The following is a 17,661-nucleotide window of genomic DNA, read 5'->3' as shown; positions in this document are numbered from 1 at the left end:
TGGCACCCCATTATAGAAAGGACATTTTTTAAATTCATTCATGGGATGTGGGTGTCGCTGACAAAGCCAGCATTTATTGCCCATCCCTAATTGCCCTAGAGAAGGTGGTGGAGAGCCGCTTCCTTGAACTGCTGCAGTCCGTGTGGTGAAGGTTCTCTCACAGTGCTGTTAGGTAGGGAGTTCCAGGATGTTGACCCAGCGACGATGAAGGACTGGCCATATATTTCCAAGAAAGATGGTGTGTGACTTGGAGAGGAATGTGCAGGTGGTGGTGTTACCATGCCCCTGCTGCCTTCGTCCTTCTAGGTGGTTGAGGTCGCGGGTTTGGGAGGTGCTGTCGAAAAAGCCTGGGCAAGTTGCTGTAGTGCATCTTGTAGGTGGTACACACTGCAGCCACGGTACGCCGGTGATGGAGGGAGTGAATGTTTAAAGTGGTGGATGGGGTGCCAATCAAACGGGCTGATTTGTCCTGAATATTGAGCTTCGAGTGTTGTTGGAGCTGTAGTCATCCAACCACTGCTCTTGAGGCTGGTAAAGTTTACTTTCTGGTCAATGGTGATCCCCAGGATGTTGATGGTGGGGGATTCAGTGATGGTAATGCTGTTGAATGTCAAGGGGAGGTGGTTAGACTCTCTCTTGTTGGAGATGGTCATTGCTTGGCATTTGTGTGGCACGAATGTTACTTGCCACTTATCATCCAAAGCCTGGATGTTGTCCAGGTCTTGCTGCATGTGGGCACGCACTGCTTCATTATTTGAGGGGTTTCAAATGGAACCGAACACTGCAATCATCAGCGAACATCCCCACTTCTGACCTTATCATGGAGGGAAGATCATTGATGAAGCATCTGAAGATGGTTGGGCCTAGGACTCCACCCTGAGGAACTCCTGCAGTGATGTCCTGGGGCTGAGATGATTGGCCTCCAACAACCACTACCATCTTCCTTTGTGCTAGGTATGACTCCAGCCACTGGAGAGTTTTCCCCCTGATTCCCATGGACTTCAATTTTACGAGGACTGCTTGATGCCACGCTCGGTCAAATGCTGCCTTAATGTCAAGGGCAGTCACTCTCACCTCACCTCTGGAATTCAGTTCTTTTGTCCATGTTTGGACCAAGGCTGTAATGAGGTCTGGAGCCGAATGGTCCTGGCGGAACCCAAACAGAGCACCGGTGAGCAGGTCATTGGTGAGTAAGTACTGCTTGATAGCACCGTCGACAACACCTTCCATCACTTTGCTGATGATTGAGAGTAGACTGATGGGTGGGTAATTGGCCGGGTTGGGTTTGTCCTGCTTTTTGTGGACAGGACATACCTAGGCAATTTTCCACTTTTTCAGGTAGATACCAGTGTTGTAGCTGTACTGGAACAGCTTGGCTAGAGATGCGGCTAGTTCTGGAGCACAAGTTAAAGCCAGAGAGCATTCAGCATAGATTTATCAGGATGGTATCAGGGATAGGAAATGAGAGAAATGAGGAGAGACTCGAGACGCTAAGACTGTTTCCACTAGACCAAAGAAAGCTGAGGAGATTTAATAGGGGCTTTTAAAATCATGAAACTTTTTGATAGGGTGACTAGGGAAAGACTATTTCCTTTAATAGGGGAGTCAGTGATGAGGTCATCAATTTAAAATTGTCACAACGAGAATGAGGAGTGTTTCGAAGAAATCTCTTTTAGGCAGAGAGTTGTTACAGCATGGAACGTTTTACCACATAGTAATTGAGGCAGAGACCATTACATCTTTTAAGAGAAGACTAGATAAATATTTGAAGCAATGGAAGATACAGGGCTATGGGGAGAGAGCAGGGTGTTGCTCTAACGAAGAACCAACACAACTAGAATAAACCGAATAGCCTCTTTCTGTGCTGTAAATTTCTATTGGCCAAGGATGATGTGTGGTACAGGGGAAAGTTGACTGCAAAGATTTAACTGTAACTTTTAACTAAGACTGTAAACTAACTTACTTGAGAACAGGTACACAACTTATATTTACAACATGAAGCAAATTTGAGCAGTTTTTATAATGTGGTACCAGGCTGGCTGTCCGTCATAGCCATCAGCAACTCCAAAGTAAATGCGCCAAGTTCATTAAGGCTAGCTGCTTAGAAGATTCACTTTTATCAGGTCTTCCCAGCGACCGACATTAGTGAATCTGGCAAGTTTAATTTGGGGTTGCCACTGGCTGTGCGAGACTTGCACACAAGGAGCCAGTGGCCCTGGCTCCAGACTAAACCCAATGTAAAAATAGCTGAGCATCGCAATGCCACTTCAGGAGATTAAGGCAAACAAAACCAGAGTTGTGAGCTTTGCCGCACAGTCTAGGGATCATGCTGGGTGGCTGCCACATGGCCCTAAGCCACCATGCAACACAAACACATCAGAATTGCTGCTGTGAATCACGCATATGACAGCAACAAAGTGACAGGTCTCCCAGACAACAAGCACCACAAGAAACTTCTCAGCTTCCATTTTACACCATTTTCAGCTCCTGAATCATGTACACTGTACAGATGATAAACAGATTTGATCATTTTTTGCAAGTTATATTCTACTTTTGTCACTTATAATCACAAGAGTTTCCATTAGTATCCCAGATGAGTAAGTTAGGAGTGAGATCATCTCTGCATGGGTGTAGAAAGTGCTCTGATAGATGCGACAAAAGGTTTCCAATTAATACAGGGGGAAAATCTTGCTCTGGGGAAATTTTTGAATCTAGTAGGCTGAGTCACAAAGTCACTGCTGGGTTATCAGCTCCTTCTTGTGCAATAAATTCTATATTTCACAGTTCGGCAGTAAAATCCTCATTTATTTACAAGGATTCAACAAAACTGCTCTATGAAGAACAATACAAACTATTTCAGGCTGTTCATGTCTATTTAGAGATTTGTCCTGTTAACATATTTTGTGAAGATATGCAGACAGAAACAAATTGTCACAATCTGTCATCATTGACAGCAGTTATGAATAACAATTTATACTGCATTGCATTGATTGGAAACTGATATTTTATCTTTCTGCCACCAGTGCTTATCTCTCATCCTTCAAAAAAATCTCCCAAGAGTATTTCTCTTTGACTGAACCTCCGCCTCGCCTCGCCTCGCCTCCCCTCCCCTCCCCTCCCCCACCCCCCCCCCCCAACCACATAATCCTTCCTGTCCCTGGCCTGGCAGCTTCCTGTCCTCTTCTCCTTTAAAACACTCCGAAACTTGCCTTTACGTGAAGGGTGGTTTATAAGTGCAAACTGTTGGCGCATCATTAATTGCTGTCGCTGTTCTTGACAATTGATGAGCACACACAGGGGACAGAGACAGGAAACTTTTATATCTTGCTCTCAATGGTGGTAAACCGGAGCATTACTATTGTCACTTCCTGTTTTTCTCATCAATATTCATCACCATCCCAACAAATTCCTTTTGTTCATACTGCTTTTGTTCCAAGCCTGTTGTTCTCCCTCGCTATGTCCTGTGGTTTCCAACTCCCCTGAGCAGACTCTCACGGTTGCTTCAGGATTCAGATCGAACATTTATTAAAATGAACAAATACTATAAGGGCTCCATTTATAAATGCTCAACCCACAAGATTAGGGCTCATGGGTTTGGGAGTAATTAGTAGCATGGATTGAAGGTTGGTTAATGGACAGAAAACAGAGTAGGAATAAATGGGTCACTTTTGGGTTGGCAGGTTGTAACTAGTGGGATGCCGCAAGGATCAGTGCTTGGGCCTCAGCAGTTTACAATATATATCAATGACTTAGATGAAGGGACCAAGTGTAATGTATCCAAGTTTGCTGATGACATAAAGCTGGGTGGGAAATTAAGCTGTGAGGAGGACGCAAAGAGGCTGCAAAGGGATATGGACTGGTTAAGTGAGTGGTGAGAAGGTGGCATATGGAGTATAATGTGGGGAAATGCAAAATTATCCACTTTGGTAGGAAGAATAGAAAATCAGAATATTTTTTAAAAGGTGAGAGACTAAGAAATGTTGATAGTCGGAGGGATTTGGGTGTTTTTGTACATGAACCACAGAAAGTTAACATGCAGGTACAGCAAGCAATTAGAAAGGCAAATGGTACGTTAGCCTTTATTGAAAGGGCGTTGGAGTATAAGAGTAACGAGGTCTTGCTACAATTATATAGGGCTCTGATGAGACCACACCTGGAATACTGTGTACAGTTTTGGTCTCCTTATCTAAGGAAGGATATACTTGCCTTAGAGGGGGTGCAACAAAGGTTCACTACATTAATTCCTGGGATGAGAGGGTTGTGCTATGAAGTGAGATTGAGCAGAATGGGCCTACATTCTCTGGAGTTTAGAAAAATGAGAGATGATCTCATTGAAACATACAAAATTCTTAAGAGGGCTTGACAGGGTAGATGCTGAGAGGCTGTTTCCCCTGGCTAGAGACTCTAGAACTAGGGGTCATAGTCTCAAAATAAGGGGTCGGCCATTTAGAACAGAGATGAGGAAAAATGTCTTCACTCAGAGGGTTGCGAATTTTTGGAATTCTCTACCCCAGAGGGCTGTCGATGCTCAGTCATTGAATATATTCAAGAGTGAGATTGATCAATTTTTGGACACGAAGGGAATCAAGAAATATGGGGATAGGGCAGGAAAGTGGGGTTGAGGTAGAAGATTAGCCATGATCTTACTGAATGGCAAGAAGGCTCGAGAGGCCATATGGCCTACTCCTGCTCCTATTTCTTACGTTCTTACTTAAATTATTTTTGGAAATTATACCATTTGGATAAAAAAATGCATTCAACTATACCAATTTACAAGCTCCTTTCATGTAACAAACCTTCGGAGGATCCTTTACTTAGGGCACCTGTGCTGGAACTGCGAGAACTGAGAGATGACCGAATGCATGGTTAAATTAAGTAGGTTTTGAGGAAGCTTCCGAAGGTTGGTAGAGAAGTGGAACATGGAGGGTTTTAGGAACAGAATTCCAGAATGCAAGGCATGATAGCTAAAGCTTGTGTCACTGATGACAGAGTGAGGAACAGAGTATGCAGAAGAGAACGGAGGGTGCATATTGGAGTAGATTGCATAGGTAGGGAGGAGTGAGGCTGTGAGGGATTTGAAAATGAGCATTGTAACACTTGATGTGCTGGGGAACAGGGATTTATTGGAGGATGGTGATACAGGATAGGACACGTTCAGTAGAGTCGTGGACAAGTTGGAGTTTAGGGAGGTTGGTGAGGAAAGCCTTTGAGAAAATCAAGTTGATGGCTTGGCGGCCATGAGGGTGAAGTAAGAGCATAAGTGGGTGATGCTGTGAATGTGGAAGTAGGTCATCTTACTGATGGACTGGATATGTAATTCAAAGTTCAGCTGAAGGCCGGATAGATAGGCAAATTTCCATATCACTGGGTTCCGCCTGAGCAAGCAATCAAGAATGGGCCCGAGATGTGCTGGATGATCACCTCTCATTTTTAATATAGAAACTCTCAAACACATGGGATCACCTCATGTTTGCAGCTCTTGTATTCCAATGACAGAATCGCAGACCCACATTTTTGTAAATGTGCCTCTATTGTGTCCATATATCTTCACCTGTTTGCTGCATCTGGTACAACAGATTCGTTGTAGAGTGACAGACAATTACATAACACAATAGTTCCTACCAGACTTTCCTGCTGAGGACAGGTCCCTCACCTCTAACCTTAGGTCATTGAGGGGAGAGGGAGAGAAATATATGATTGTGATGACCTTATGGGGGTTAAAGCTGTCATTTTTTTTCATTTTAGCAGTCACAATCTTCTCATTTGGGTTACAGGAAATTTCCTTCTTTGCTTCTCCAGGCTGCCTAACTGACATGATGGTGTGGTTTGTCTTTTTTTCCTTTTTTGTTCCCTCCCGACAAGCTGAGTCACTCTACTTCCTGTGAACTTCCTCAACTGGCTTGAAGAGGAAGTATGTTAACCTGACCACTCTCACCCCAGAGGTCCTTTCGCTATCCCACTAATGACTGTTTAATACTTGCTTGCAACTTAAGGCAAAAATACTAATTGTGGCAGGATGCATTTCCATTATTTTAAAATGGATTCAATTCAACTGGTGGCTGACAAATTGACTCCCTACAGTAACACATGAAGGATGTCATGTTAAATACATATCACAAGCAAAAGCATACCATGTTAAATACATATCACACAACAGTACCATACATGTTATTGTCCAGTTGAACACATTCACGACTGCCTGACAAAGCTACAGGAAACATATACTAAAATATTCACCTTGTGTTTTACTGCAGAGTAAAATAACATGTGTCTTTTGGACTAGATCACTTGGAAGAGCACAAGAACTGTGAAGCTGTACCATACACTATGATGTAAATGTTAAAAAGTTTGTAAGGAACAAGGGCTTCCAATATTGTTAGGGGATATTCCAAACGTAATCTTTGAATATAGAGTTAAAAGCAGGTGCTGGCAATCTGAAATAAAAACAGAAAATGCTGGACATACACAGAAGGTTCATCGACATTTGAAAAGGAAACAAACAAGTTAACATTTCAGGTATGGACCCCTAATCAGAACTCAGTTCTGACAAATGCTCCACACCTGTAACATGAAGACGCCTTTTCCTTTTGAATATAAATACTGTATTGACTTCTAGAAACAAGCCAGTCACCTATGTGAAAACGCCAGTGAATAGGTGTTGAAAAGGCTGTAATGTCATACATCCAGCACCTGTTGTTCTCAATAGATAATTCGGGTGTCAAGGGATAAGGAGTAAAGGTGGTTAAAGGAGTTGAGGTAGAGATCATCCATGATCGAATTGAATGACAGAACAGGCTCCAAGAGCTGAATCCAAGGCAAATTTAGGGTCTTGCCTTCAATATTCTCTTGGGCACATCAGTTCTGATCATCGTCCTACGTGGTTGGAGTGCCTTACATTTAGGAGTGTGTTCATGTTGCCCAATGTTTACTATATGATAGCGTAACCAGGATGTAACAATAGTACCTCCCTTGTGATCTGAACTAGAAATTCACGTCTTTCTCAATTGTCCCCACGTGCCTGCTCAAACTTTTTAAGAGAGGACTGAGAAAACACCTGGTAAAACGAGGCCAGATGTGAATCATTAAGCTGCTTTATTTCACAGCAAGCGAAGATATAGAGCAACAGTTATGATCACTCAACCAACACAACTTAACTTTGTGTGATATACAAAAATAATGAACACACTATACTTCCCCTACATCGATGTGTCGTCTTCCTTAACTTAAAACAAAATAACTCAATTATTCTCCTGCATTCTGTTTGAGCCTGATGAAAGCTTGATCTTGCATACATTCTGTATAAAGAGCTGACCAACTGTGTGTCTCTGTGTTTTTGTCTCCCTGTATTTACAATCTAATAGGAGGTCCTTGAGCTTTCGAGATGCGATGTGCATATCGATTGCCGAGACAGGCGAACAAATTGCTTACCGTGTACAGTCTTTGGAGAAACAACAAAGCTCAGCTCATTAACATTTTAACCACCTTTTATCGTGGTGTATTTTTTTTAAGCTCACGTGAATGCACTTTGATTTAAAACATAACCCTTAAATGTAACTCTTATTTCCCAATCCTCTCTGTGGAAAAATGGTCAAAAAATCTCAAAACGTGGCACTCCATTTCAGAATGCATTGAAACTCCAATGCCAATCATGGATAAACCCATATAAATGTGCCCACATTTACCTGCGATACCTGTTATGCCTGTCGTAGGCGCTGTGATAGGGGTTTTCAATGTAAGGCTTTGCTAATATTAGTAACACCATAACGCCTTATCTTGAAGCAAACCTGGAGATATTGGTGCCTGTTCAGAAATAAAGAAAATATGCCAGTACAGGTAGGCATTCCCCATCTACCCTACTGAAGTAGTTTCATCCCACTCCCAACGAGGTTCTTTTCCAACCCTCGAGGTAATTTTTCAATCCCATCACTCCACTCCCTGCTAATAAGAACATAAGAAATAGGAGCAGGAGTAGGCCAATCGGCCCTTCGAGCCTGCTCTGCCACTTGACAAGATCATGGCTGATCTGATCCTAACCTCAAATCTAAATTCATGTCCAATTTCCTGCCCGCTCCGAGGTGCTGAGGTGGTACAACCCACCCTACCTCTGCCCCCGCCCCCACTGGTAGTTTCAGTTTTCGAATCATCTATACTAAAAGGTAGTTTTCATACCACCACCCTCTCCCCTCCTGCCTGTCTCGTTACCTACCCCTCCTCCCTTATCCCCATCCCCTTTCCCCCTCCTCTCTGCACCATGGTCCAATTATCTCTCTGCCCTCCAACCCTGCTGAGCCTGAAGACCTCAGTCGGTCTTGACTACCCATACTGAATGCCATAGGAGATCGACTAGTAATATGAAAATACGTTGCTTTTACTCTGTTCTCACTCTCTGCTATACTGAGCTCAGGCTCTCTTTCACAACACAGCAGTACAGGAATATATAAGTATTAACAGCTGTCAATACTATTCCAGTCACTGAAAAGTTTAGTGCGTGCAGTATATTTGTGAGATTAATCATGTTGAATGATTTAAGCCTTGCTCTACAGTTTTTATGCAGAATAAATCCTACTATATTAATCTGCTAAATTTTTGTAGTGTTTAAGTGAACTCCTTTGGCCCTTCCCAAAACTTTCATTTCTATAGCACTCTATACAGACTGACATCTCAAGGCACTTTACAGGGCATATTATTCTACCAAGAGTAATATTTTATTTAGCAGAAGTGTGAAAAATCTACTTCTCAGGAGTTGCTAACAATTTTTTCCAAAATCCCTTCCACCCACATACACATTCCCAAGAGCATCACATCCACACTGTCTTTGAGATGCTCTGAAATGGCAGGATATTCTGATCTTTGTGTGGCTGTGGGAGCTGTCAGGACAGGCATGATATAGGAAACTTCCAAGTAGATAAGGCACGATGAAATTTCTCCCTGACCCTCAAGAGCGAGCAGGAGAATCAAGCTACAGGATATTAACCCAATTTTGTAACCCACAATATTTAACTACAGCCAACAACATTCCAGCAGCACAGGAACCATCATGTCTATCCTTAAGCCCTTGGTTCTGTTCTTAACCAAGCATTTATGTAGCTCTTTTATTTTAAAAAGGTGATTGATATTGCACTGCTTGTCCTGGGACTCAATGCCATGTGTCTCAGTTCTCTGTCCAACCATAATTCTCCAAATTAACTTTTCCTTGCTTAAGAGCAGCAGATAAATTGGGGCAGAATCCACCGTCTGCAATTGTATTGATACCTCAATATTACTCTATTCTTGGAAGCCAAGGGACTACGATGCTGTATTTAACTTGTTTGGTGGGGGAATGACCGTCTGCTTTCCCACAGAACTGCAGGAGTCGCATTTTATTTATAAAGATGATTATCAGTAAATGTTAAAAAGACCAGAGGTCGAGCTGAAAGTGGTTATGCCATTTTACTCAGTGATTGGCTGCAGATAAGAATAGATTTAAGATCATTTCATTTTAAATATCTTTCTCTTCCATGTACTAAAAGAAAGACTTGAATTAATATAGCACCTTTCATGACCTCAGGATGTCCCAAAGCACTTTACAGCCAATGAAGTACTTTTGAAGCATAGTCACTGTTGAAATGTAGGAAACGCGGCAGCCAATTTGTGCACAGCAAGGTCTCACAAACAGTAATGTGATAATCACCAAATAATCTGTTTTAGTGATGTTGGTTGAGGGATAAATATTGAGGACGCATGCTCTTCTTCGAAATAGTGCGATGGGATCGTTTACGTCCTGAGAGGGCAGAAGGGGCCTTGGCTTAACTTCTCATCTGAAAGACGTCACCTCCGACAGTGTAGCACACCCTCGGTACAGCGCTGAGGTGTCAACCTAGAATTTGTGCTCAAGTCTGTGAAGTGGAACTTGAACCCACAACCTACTGACTCAGAGGCCAGAGTTCTACCGATTGAGCCATGGCTGACACCGACTTTCCTCTGTCAAGTTTTGCTCATTCCCCTGTCATTGGTTTTACTACAGCTAAGATTAACTTGAGAAAGGAGTGTTGACTACTCTATTTGCATAAGAACATAAGAAATAGGAATAGGAGTAGGAGCAGGCCATGCGGCCCCCTCGAGCCTGCTCTGCCATTCATTAAGATCATGGCTGACCTTCGACCTCAGCTCCACTTTCCCGCCCGATTCCCATATCTGTTGATTCCCTTAGATTCCAAAAATCTATCGATCTCGGCCTTTAAATTGGGATTGCTTTAAATGATTTTACTGAAATAAATCTGACCAGAAATATTTGAAATTCTTACCAGATTAATCTTCATCATATCGTTAACATCAGCACACAATGGATTAACGGTCAGCAAGCTGCTTCTGAGGAGCACAGCAGGCTACAGTCAACTTGATCTGAATAGCAGTAATGGCTCAACTGCAAGAGATGAATTAGCACGCACCATAATTGATCCATCGTTGCATTTAATAACAGACCCTCCCCACAGATAGCAAGATATAATTTTTTTTACTGCTTTAAATTACACAATATTCATGCTTTTGAGACATTATTACCAATGATGTCCATCATAAATTTGTTGCAATTCAGAAGAGTGAAAAATAGTGCAATTTCAGGAACCATGAAAAAATGGCATTGTACCTGATAGTGTTGTAAAAAGGGCAGGTTTTATCGAGGGACAACTACATCAGGCAGTAGTGTGCTAAAGACATCAGGTGGCAAGAAACTGTTACTGCACCAATTGTTTGGTCACTAAATGTAAAAAGCTGTGTTTCACATTTTTTCCCCCCATTAACTTTTGCACTTTGTGTTTTGCAACAAATATTCTATTTTCAGCAGATTTACCAATTTCTTTTTGAATAGATGATGTTTTGTCTGTAAAAAATTGTTGATCTGAGCAGGATATTTGTCTGCATTTTATGGAAATGCTGTTTTAGTCCTGGAATTTTAAGTGTTTTTTTAAAAAATTGAATTACCTTTAAATAATCTTAATCAAAGTAATTTATATTTTAATCTACTTTCAGTCTTGCACTTATCAGTTATTGTTCACCATAAAATGGAAGGTGACAAATGCCCATACTTTGTTTAAACTGTAGAGTTTAGGCAATGTTTTATGGACCGAGTCTCTAAAGCCCCACTAAGTATTTTGATTAAAAACATTTCAACAAAAAATTATTGAATAAATGTTAATATTTCCATTTAAAACAACTTTCAAATCCTAATTCCCCTACGCATCTTACATATAGGGGATGCACAACAAAATCCCATCGATATGGTAACTATACACTGGGTGAAGTTGTTAGGCATTGGTTCATAAGGTCTACAAGTATCAGATACCAGGTTTTCTTTAAGCTACACTGTTGAGGCAAATAAGAGGACTTTATTTCAATGTGACTTGTGCTAGAATTGGCCTAGGAGTGCTTGATGTGGACACTGGATGCAAAATTCGTAAAAATATGTAATTGTTACCTCGGTCTTCATAAAATCTGCCGAATGTCAACATAAAACCTCCAAAGGGTAGTTATTATAGGAATAAGTATTATAGTTATTATTTTTTGGAGTATTAATAAAAGGTGTGGGGTTGCAAATAAATAAGGGCACTGTTTAAATAGAATTTTCAAAAACCAGCCAAAACATTTTCAGCTAAAAATATAATTGTTTGAACAAGTATGTTCCAATCTTTCTAGGTAAAATATGTTACTATGTTGCAAAATAATAAGCCTCGCCTGTTTATGCTTCTTTCTTATTGACAATTAATTTATACTGAAAAGCCACCACCCTTCCAGGCAATATGCAGCTGGTCACAAAGCTCACCTATTGTACCTTTGCTAAATGTACCATAATTACATAATTGAAGCTGATAGTGTGTTTAAGGGCTACCAAAAAGAATTTTTAAAGTAAAATATACTCATAAATCATTTAATGCTAGACACTGCTAGATAAACATAGCAATCAACAGAACTAATTAGCTTAAGTACATAGGCTCGATCTAATCTGAATTAAATGTAGGCCAATTCCAAACTACTGAAATATCCTCTCCTCTACCTCAGTGACAACAGTCTAATTTTTGACGTTGCCATCAACCCATTCATTTTAAAATAATGCTTTTGGAAAATCTAGGCTAATATGTCAACCTTGCACATAGTCCTATTTGTTAATTAAAAACCTTAGTCGTGTCTGAATCTACCAGAGTTCACATGTGGACAGTACTACTGAACCAACTGAACTTAAAAAGCTACCCTGATTAACACAAATCTCCTCACATAAATCATGTGTTATTCTTCCTCTGATACAAACAGCAAGTCAGCATGGTCATTGCAACAGTCATTCATTCGATAAACCCAATGTGTAACTCACAACCTCAAGGAGTTCTGTCTCTTATATACGTTAATATGTATTAATCAAATATACTAAATAAGTGGGGTCTAAAGGATTTTGAAGATGAAAAACAAAAGTGTAGGTGAGTACTCAAAGTATTATACATTTTGATAGGGTCACTGGAAACATATGAACATATCTGACAGCAATAATACTACAGCAAGTTCAAGAAAATGTCACAGTTAAAACTTAACTGGCTGTTTTCTGCTTAGGCTGCAATGTTGCTTCTCTCAAAAATGTTGATATCTTTCAAGTATTTTATGAGGTTATAAGGTCAAAAGTATGCTACCCGCTTTGTCCATTGTATTATTAAGAAACTAAATTAGTTATGCTTATAGTGTAAACATTATTAATCTGTAACTCAAGAGTTCATAAATCCATTGACTGTCTCAGTGACATTTTGAAAATACCTGGCTGTTTGCTGATGTCTTTTATAATCATAACAGTGGGGTTTGTAGTTTTTCAACATAGTTGAAAAGTGCAACCATTTGCCTGTCTGAAAACCTTTTTCAGTATCCTGACTTTTGTGAACAGAAGCAACTTGTCGGCTTTAAACCATTAATCAGGTTTATCTCACCAACCTCAATTCACGACAGATAATTTAATTACATATTTTCTTACAAGTCATTTTTAGTGGGCGAAGCATTTAACAAAAGACATCACATGATCTTTTGATTTGTCAAAGCAACTTGGTGCCTCAACAAAAGAATGTCAAAGGACTGGATGATAATTGCACTGTCAAAACAAGCTGAAAATTAACTCTTTCTGTGCCGGGATGCCCAGCAACTTTCAAGATACCCACAATGTAAAATCTGCAGAAACTACAACATTAATATTAAACATAACAACAGAGGGTGGTTGTAGAGGGTTGTTTTTCAAACTGGAGGCCTGTGACCAGCGGTGTGCCTCAGGGATCGGTGCTGGGTCCGCTGTTATTTGTTATTTATATTAATGATTTGTATGAGAATTTAGGAGGCATGGTTAGTAAGTTTGCAGATGACACCAAGATTGGTGGCATTGTGGACAGTGAAGAAGCTTATCTAGGATTGCAACAGGATCTTGATAAATTGGGCCAGTGGGCTGATGAATGGCAGATGGAGTTTAATTTAGATAAATGTGAGGTGATGCATTTTGGTAGATCGAATTGGGCCAGGACCTACTCCGTTAATGGTAGGGCGTTGGGGAGAGTTATAGAACAAAGAGATCTAGGAGTACATGTTCATAGCTCCTTGAAAGTGGAGTCACAGGTGGATAGGGTGGTGAAGAAGGCATTCAGCATGCTTGGTTTCATTGGTCAGAACATTGAATGCAGGAGTTGGGATGTCTTGTTGAAGTTGTACAAGACATTAGTAAGGCCACACTTGGAATACTGTGTACAGTTCTATTATAGAAAGGATATTATTAAACTAGAAAGAGTGCAGAAAAGATTTACTAGGATGCTACCGGGACTTGATGGTTTGACTTATAGGGAGAGGTTGGATAGACTGAGACTTTTTTCCCTGGAGAGTAGGAGGTTTAGGGGTGATCTTATAGAAGTCTATAAAATAACGAGGGGCATAGATAAGGTAGATAGTCAAAATCTTTTCCCAAAGGTAGGGGAGTCTATAACGAGGAGGCATAGGTTTAAGGTGAGAGGGGAAGAGATACAAAAGGGTCCAGAGGGGCAATTTTTTCACTCAAAGGGTGGTGAGTGTCTGGAACGAGCTGCCAGAGGCAGTAGTAGAGGCGGGTACGATTTTGTCTTTTAAAAAGCATTTGGACAGTTACATGGGTAAGATGGGTATAGAGGGATATGGGCCAAGTGCAGGCAACTGGGACTAGCTTAGTGGTATAAACTGGGCGACATGGACATGTTGGGCCGAAGGGCCTGTTTCCATGTTGTAAACTTCTATGATTCTATATTTGTCACACACGTTTTTATGTGTAGCATTTCCTGATAGAGGCTCAAATTATAAGTTTGTTTATATTTAGTTTGGTGCAGACATTCAAATACAGTCCTTCAATTATTCCCCCCACCCCGCCCCTCCTGTTTATGCTGGAGTAGTTTCATGGGTAACACATGGTACCGTATCCAAGTGGGTATTCTTCCTGCATGAACCTTAAAACCAGTCAGTCACATGAAGCATCAATAATTATTACCTTGTTTATGTCCTTGGTTTTAAAGTCGAAGGATTTGTATTTCTTCTTTCACTTAAGTATATTTTGCAAATGTTTTAAATAAAAACATTTATTTTTAACTGCCTAATTAAAACAAATCTTTCAATCACTTTTTGTTAACACTTACTAACAACCTCTCGAAAACAGTAAATGGTTGTTTTCAGTAAGTGGAAAATATTCAACCTGAAACTCATGGGAAAAAATAATTTATTACAGAAACTAGCTACTTGAGAAGGTATGTTTATCATAATTTGGAAACTGGAATTTTAACTTAAAACTGCTCCAACAGCCACAGCATATTCTGACCCCAGTTCACTTGAAATGAATAATGCTATGCAATGTCCGAAGAATAAGTTTTATTGCTTATATTTTATTTTATATATATATATATATATATATATCCATCCAAATTTTACCGCTTATATTTTTTTATATACATATATCACTGCTCTAATGACTAAGAAATTACCTAGACTAACAGTCAGGTGTAAAAGAGCTTTAAGAGGAGTTACTGCTAGCCAACAGGCAAACGATGGCCGACCATTAACATTTGCCCAATGTGAGACACAAAAGGGAGATATGGCACAATACATTACCTGTAAGATTGCCAATTAATCAGGATATGTAGGCAGCTGATCCTAAGAAACATTTGCCAATTTCCCCTTCTACCTCCCCAAAGAGAACAAAATTGCAACATTAGTAATAAACGATACTCCCATACATACCTGTGTGCATTTCATCCAAACAGGTTTGCAATGTCAATTGGATAGGAAATGCATTTTATCCCCGTGTAATACCAGAAAGATTAGATGGGGAGATTCATATCTGGGAATTAATGAAGTCTTGAAGCTTCAAGGTTTCAGTTATTCTCCTTAGGTTTAGTCCAAAAACCGGTACCCTAAAACTTCCTCTTCTGGCTCACTTTCATGTCACACAGCTCTTCACTTGCTTCTCCAAGCTGTGATTTTGTTCCCTAAAGGCCATCATTTTAATTTACTCACTAAGAAAAACTTTGGTGCTTTGTTACGTTGTGTAGTTGAAAATTTAAAGCTGAAGCAAAAGTGACTTAGTTACAGTCCCTGTTCATATGAATCGCCTCCAACGCTATGAGCATCATGAACGCCCTTGTGAACGATATTCTCGAATGCATCGCAGGCAAAGCTTCCCGCCTGGCCCATTACAACAAACGTGGCACCTTCAGCTCCCGGGAAACCCAGACCGCCTGTTGCTGCCGCCTGTGGAGCTGGCCAAGCATGCCATGTCGGAAGGGGCAAAAGCAGTGACCAAGCAGACCAACTCCAAGTAAAACTCCACAATGTACTGAAAAAACACAAAACAAAATAAGTATTGTCCAGTATGGAAGACTAGCAAATATGAGAAAGAGGGACATTAGATTTACATATTTTATATATTTTGGATTCCAATATAAATATAATACAGGAAGCTTGCTCAGTTGGTAAATACACGACTCACTATGGATTTGAGATATACAGACCAGAAAGATACCAGGTTCAATATCCAGACTGTACCAAGTTAGTTGATCTCAGACAGGATGCTGATAAGATTGGCTTCTGGGCTATGGAAAGAAGAGTCAGCCAAGATTCCTGCTCAGTGACTCCTACTTGATAGTCCTTCCAATAGTTGATGCTTGCATTAGCATTTATAATTAATTCATAAATGTATGATTAAATGCTTAAAAATCACAAGATAAATACAAATGAAAAAAACATTTTAATTAATTTCTTATCTTTTGAGTTTTAAGCTGATCCTCGCATATGTGACTTGTGAGGCCCCGATATTATTTTTGTCAACGACCTATATGGTCTACCACCACGAGATCGCTTCCTGTCCCCTTCAGCACCACGTCTAACCTTTCCTTGACAAGTACTACTCTAGCTCCAAGTAGACAACTCACCATCCTATAGACATTGTCCTTACAACACACATGACAATCCACTTTCCTGTGTAGAGTCCCCATGACTACAATCACCCTGTACCTTTTAACCTGCATCTTTATCTCATCTTTCATTTCTGATTTTTTTGGACAGTGCTTGGTATTTGTTCATTATTGTAATCCCCATTGTAACTTTAAAAACTCTTATCTCTCTTCCCTACCTTAAACTATCCAATATCGCCATTTCCTTGGTTTTCTTCAGCAATTCTCTCCATTTCTTGGCAACTCTGTATCTGGTCATGCACAATGACTTGCATTCAGGGTCTAATGTGAACCCAACCATTTCACTGTGATGACTCAATTTCCAAATCTAGTACCACCCACTCACCCTCAACAATCCCCTCTCTGTCCGTGTAAGTTCCTGTGATTTCCATCTTAAGGCCATAAGCCTTTCCTTAAGCTTTTTCATCAGCAGACAATTTTTGCAGCTTTATCCCCCATCTATTACACTCAGCTTCCTCATTCATAAGCATCCCACAGAAAATACATCATAACCTTTATCCTTATAATATTGCAGAAGGAAACAACGAAGCAAAAGTTAAAAAAACAGAAAAGATAGCTGGAACAAAGCTGAGGATTGAAAGACATCAAGAGATTGTAGGCATAGGGAACTCTACACAGGAAAGTGCATAGCCATGTCCGTTATAGGAACAATTCCTATCGAATGGTGCATTAAACTTCCTGGAACTGGAGCAGTGCATTTTGAGGAAAGGAAGAGTGGCAGTCCATGACTTATTTCAGATTCTTTGTATCTAGTTCCAATGACTATGGAGGTATACTAACATAAGAAATAAACAAGACTGTAATTCCAGAATAAAGTGTTGATGTACGGAAAGAAAAAAAAATTAGGAGACAAAAAGATCAGTTTCATTTTACTACTGAACATGAATTAGAAATACGATTCTACATTTGAACCAAGTCGAGACGGGTATACTCGGGGGCACTGAGTATATGACGTTTCATTTTCAGAAGCAGGAGTCTATTCGCTTTTTAGCAGCAAAGTGAGCGTGCACTTGGGTGTACTCAACAGCATTTTTGAAGGCTAAGCTATTAATGAAATTTAAGCATAGGGCCGGAAATGACTCACATCGGCCTGGCAACATTCGCAGCAACTCCTGCGATTAAAACGTACGAATTCAGTTAGCGCGAATCCATGGTGTGGGCTTGCATGATTTTGAAGCTTTGAAAA

At 40.3% G+C, this 17,661-nt stretch overlaps 1 protein-coding gene across 1 annotated transcript in view; it reads right to left on the bottom strand.

The window, feature by feature from the left end:
• Nucleotides 1-15,831, bottom strand: part of LOC137301862 (myocyte-specific enhancer factor 2A-like) — a 311,843-nt gene extending 296,012 nt beyond the window's left edge. The window contains exons 1-2 of the mRNA XM_067971554.1: nt 15,244-15,831; nt 10,284-10,402 (exon numbers count right to left, since the gene is read on the bottom strand). The gene's annotated coding sequence lies outside the window, so the exon portion shown is untranslated. The remainder of the gene's footprint in view (nt 1-10,283; nt 10,403-15,243) is intronic.
• Nucleotides 15,832-17,661: the final 1,830 nt, after the last annotated feature.

Source organism: Heptranchias perlo, chromosome 34 (genome assembly GCF_035084215.1).
Source record: "Heptranchias perlo isolate sHepPer1 chromosome 34, sHepPer1.hap1, whole genome shotgun sequence".
In the NCBI taxonomy this organism is placed as follows: Eukaryota; Metazoa; Chordata; class Chondrichthyes; order Hexanchiformes; family Hexanchidae; genus Heptranchias; species Heptranchias perlo.
The sequence above is the reverse complement of the archived record's forward strand: the minus strand, read 5'-3'. Positions and strand labels throughout refer to the sequence as shown.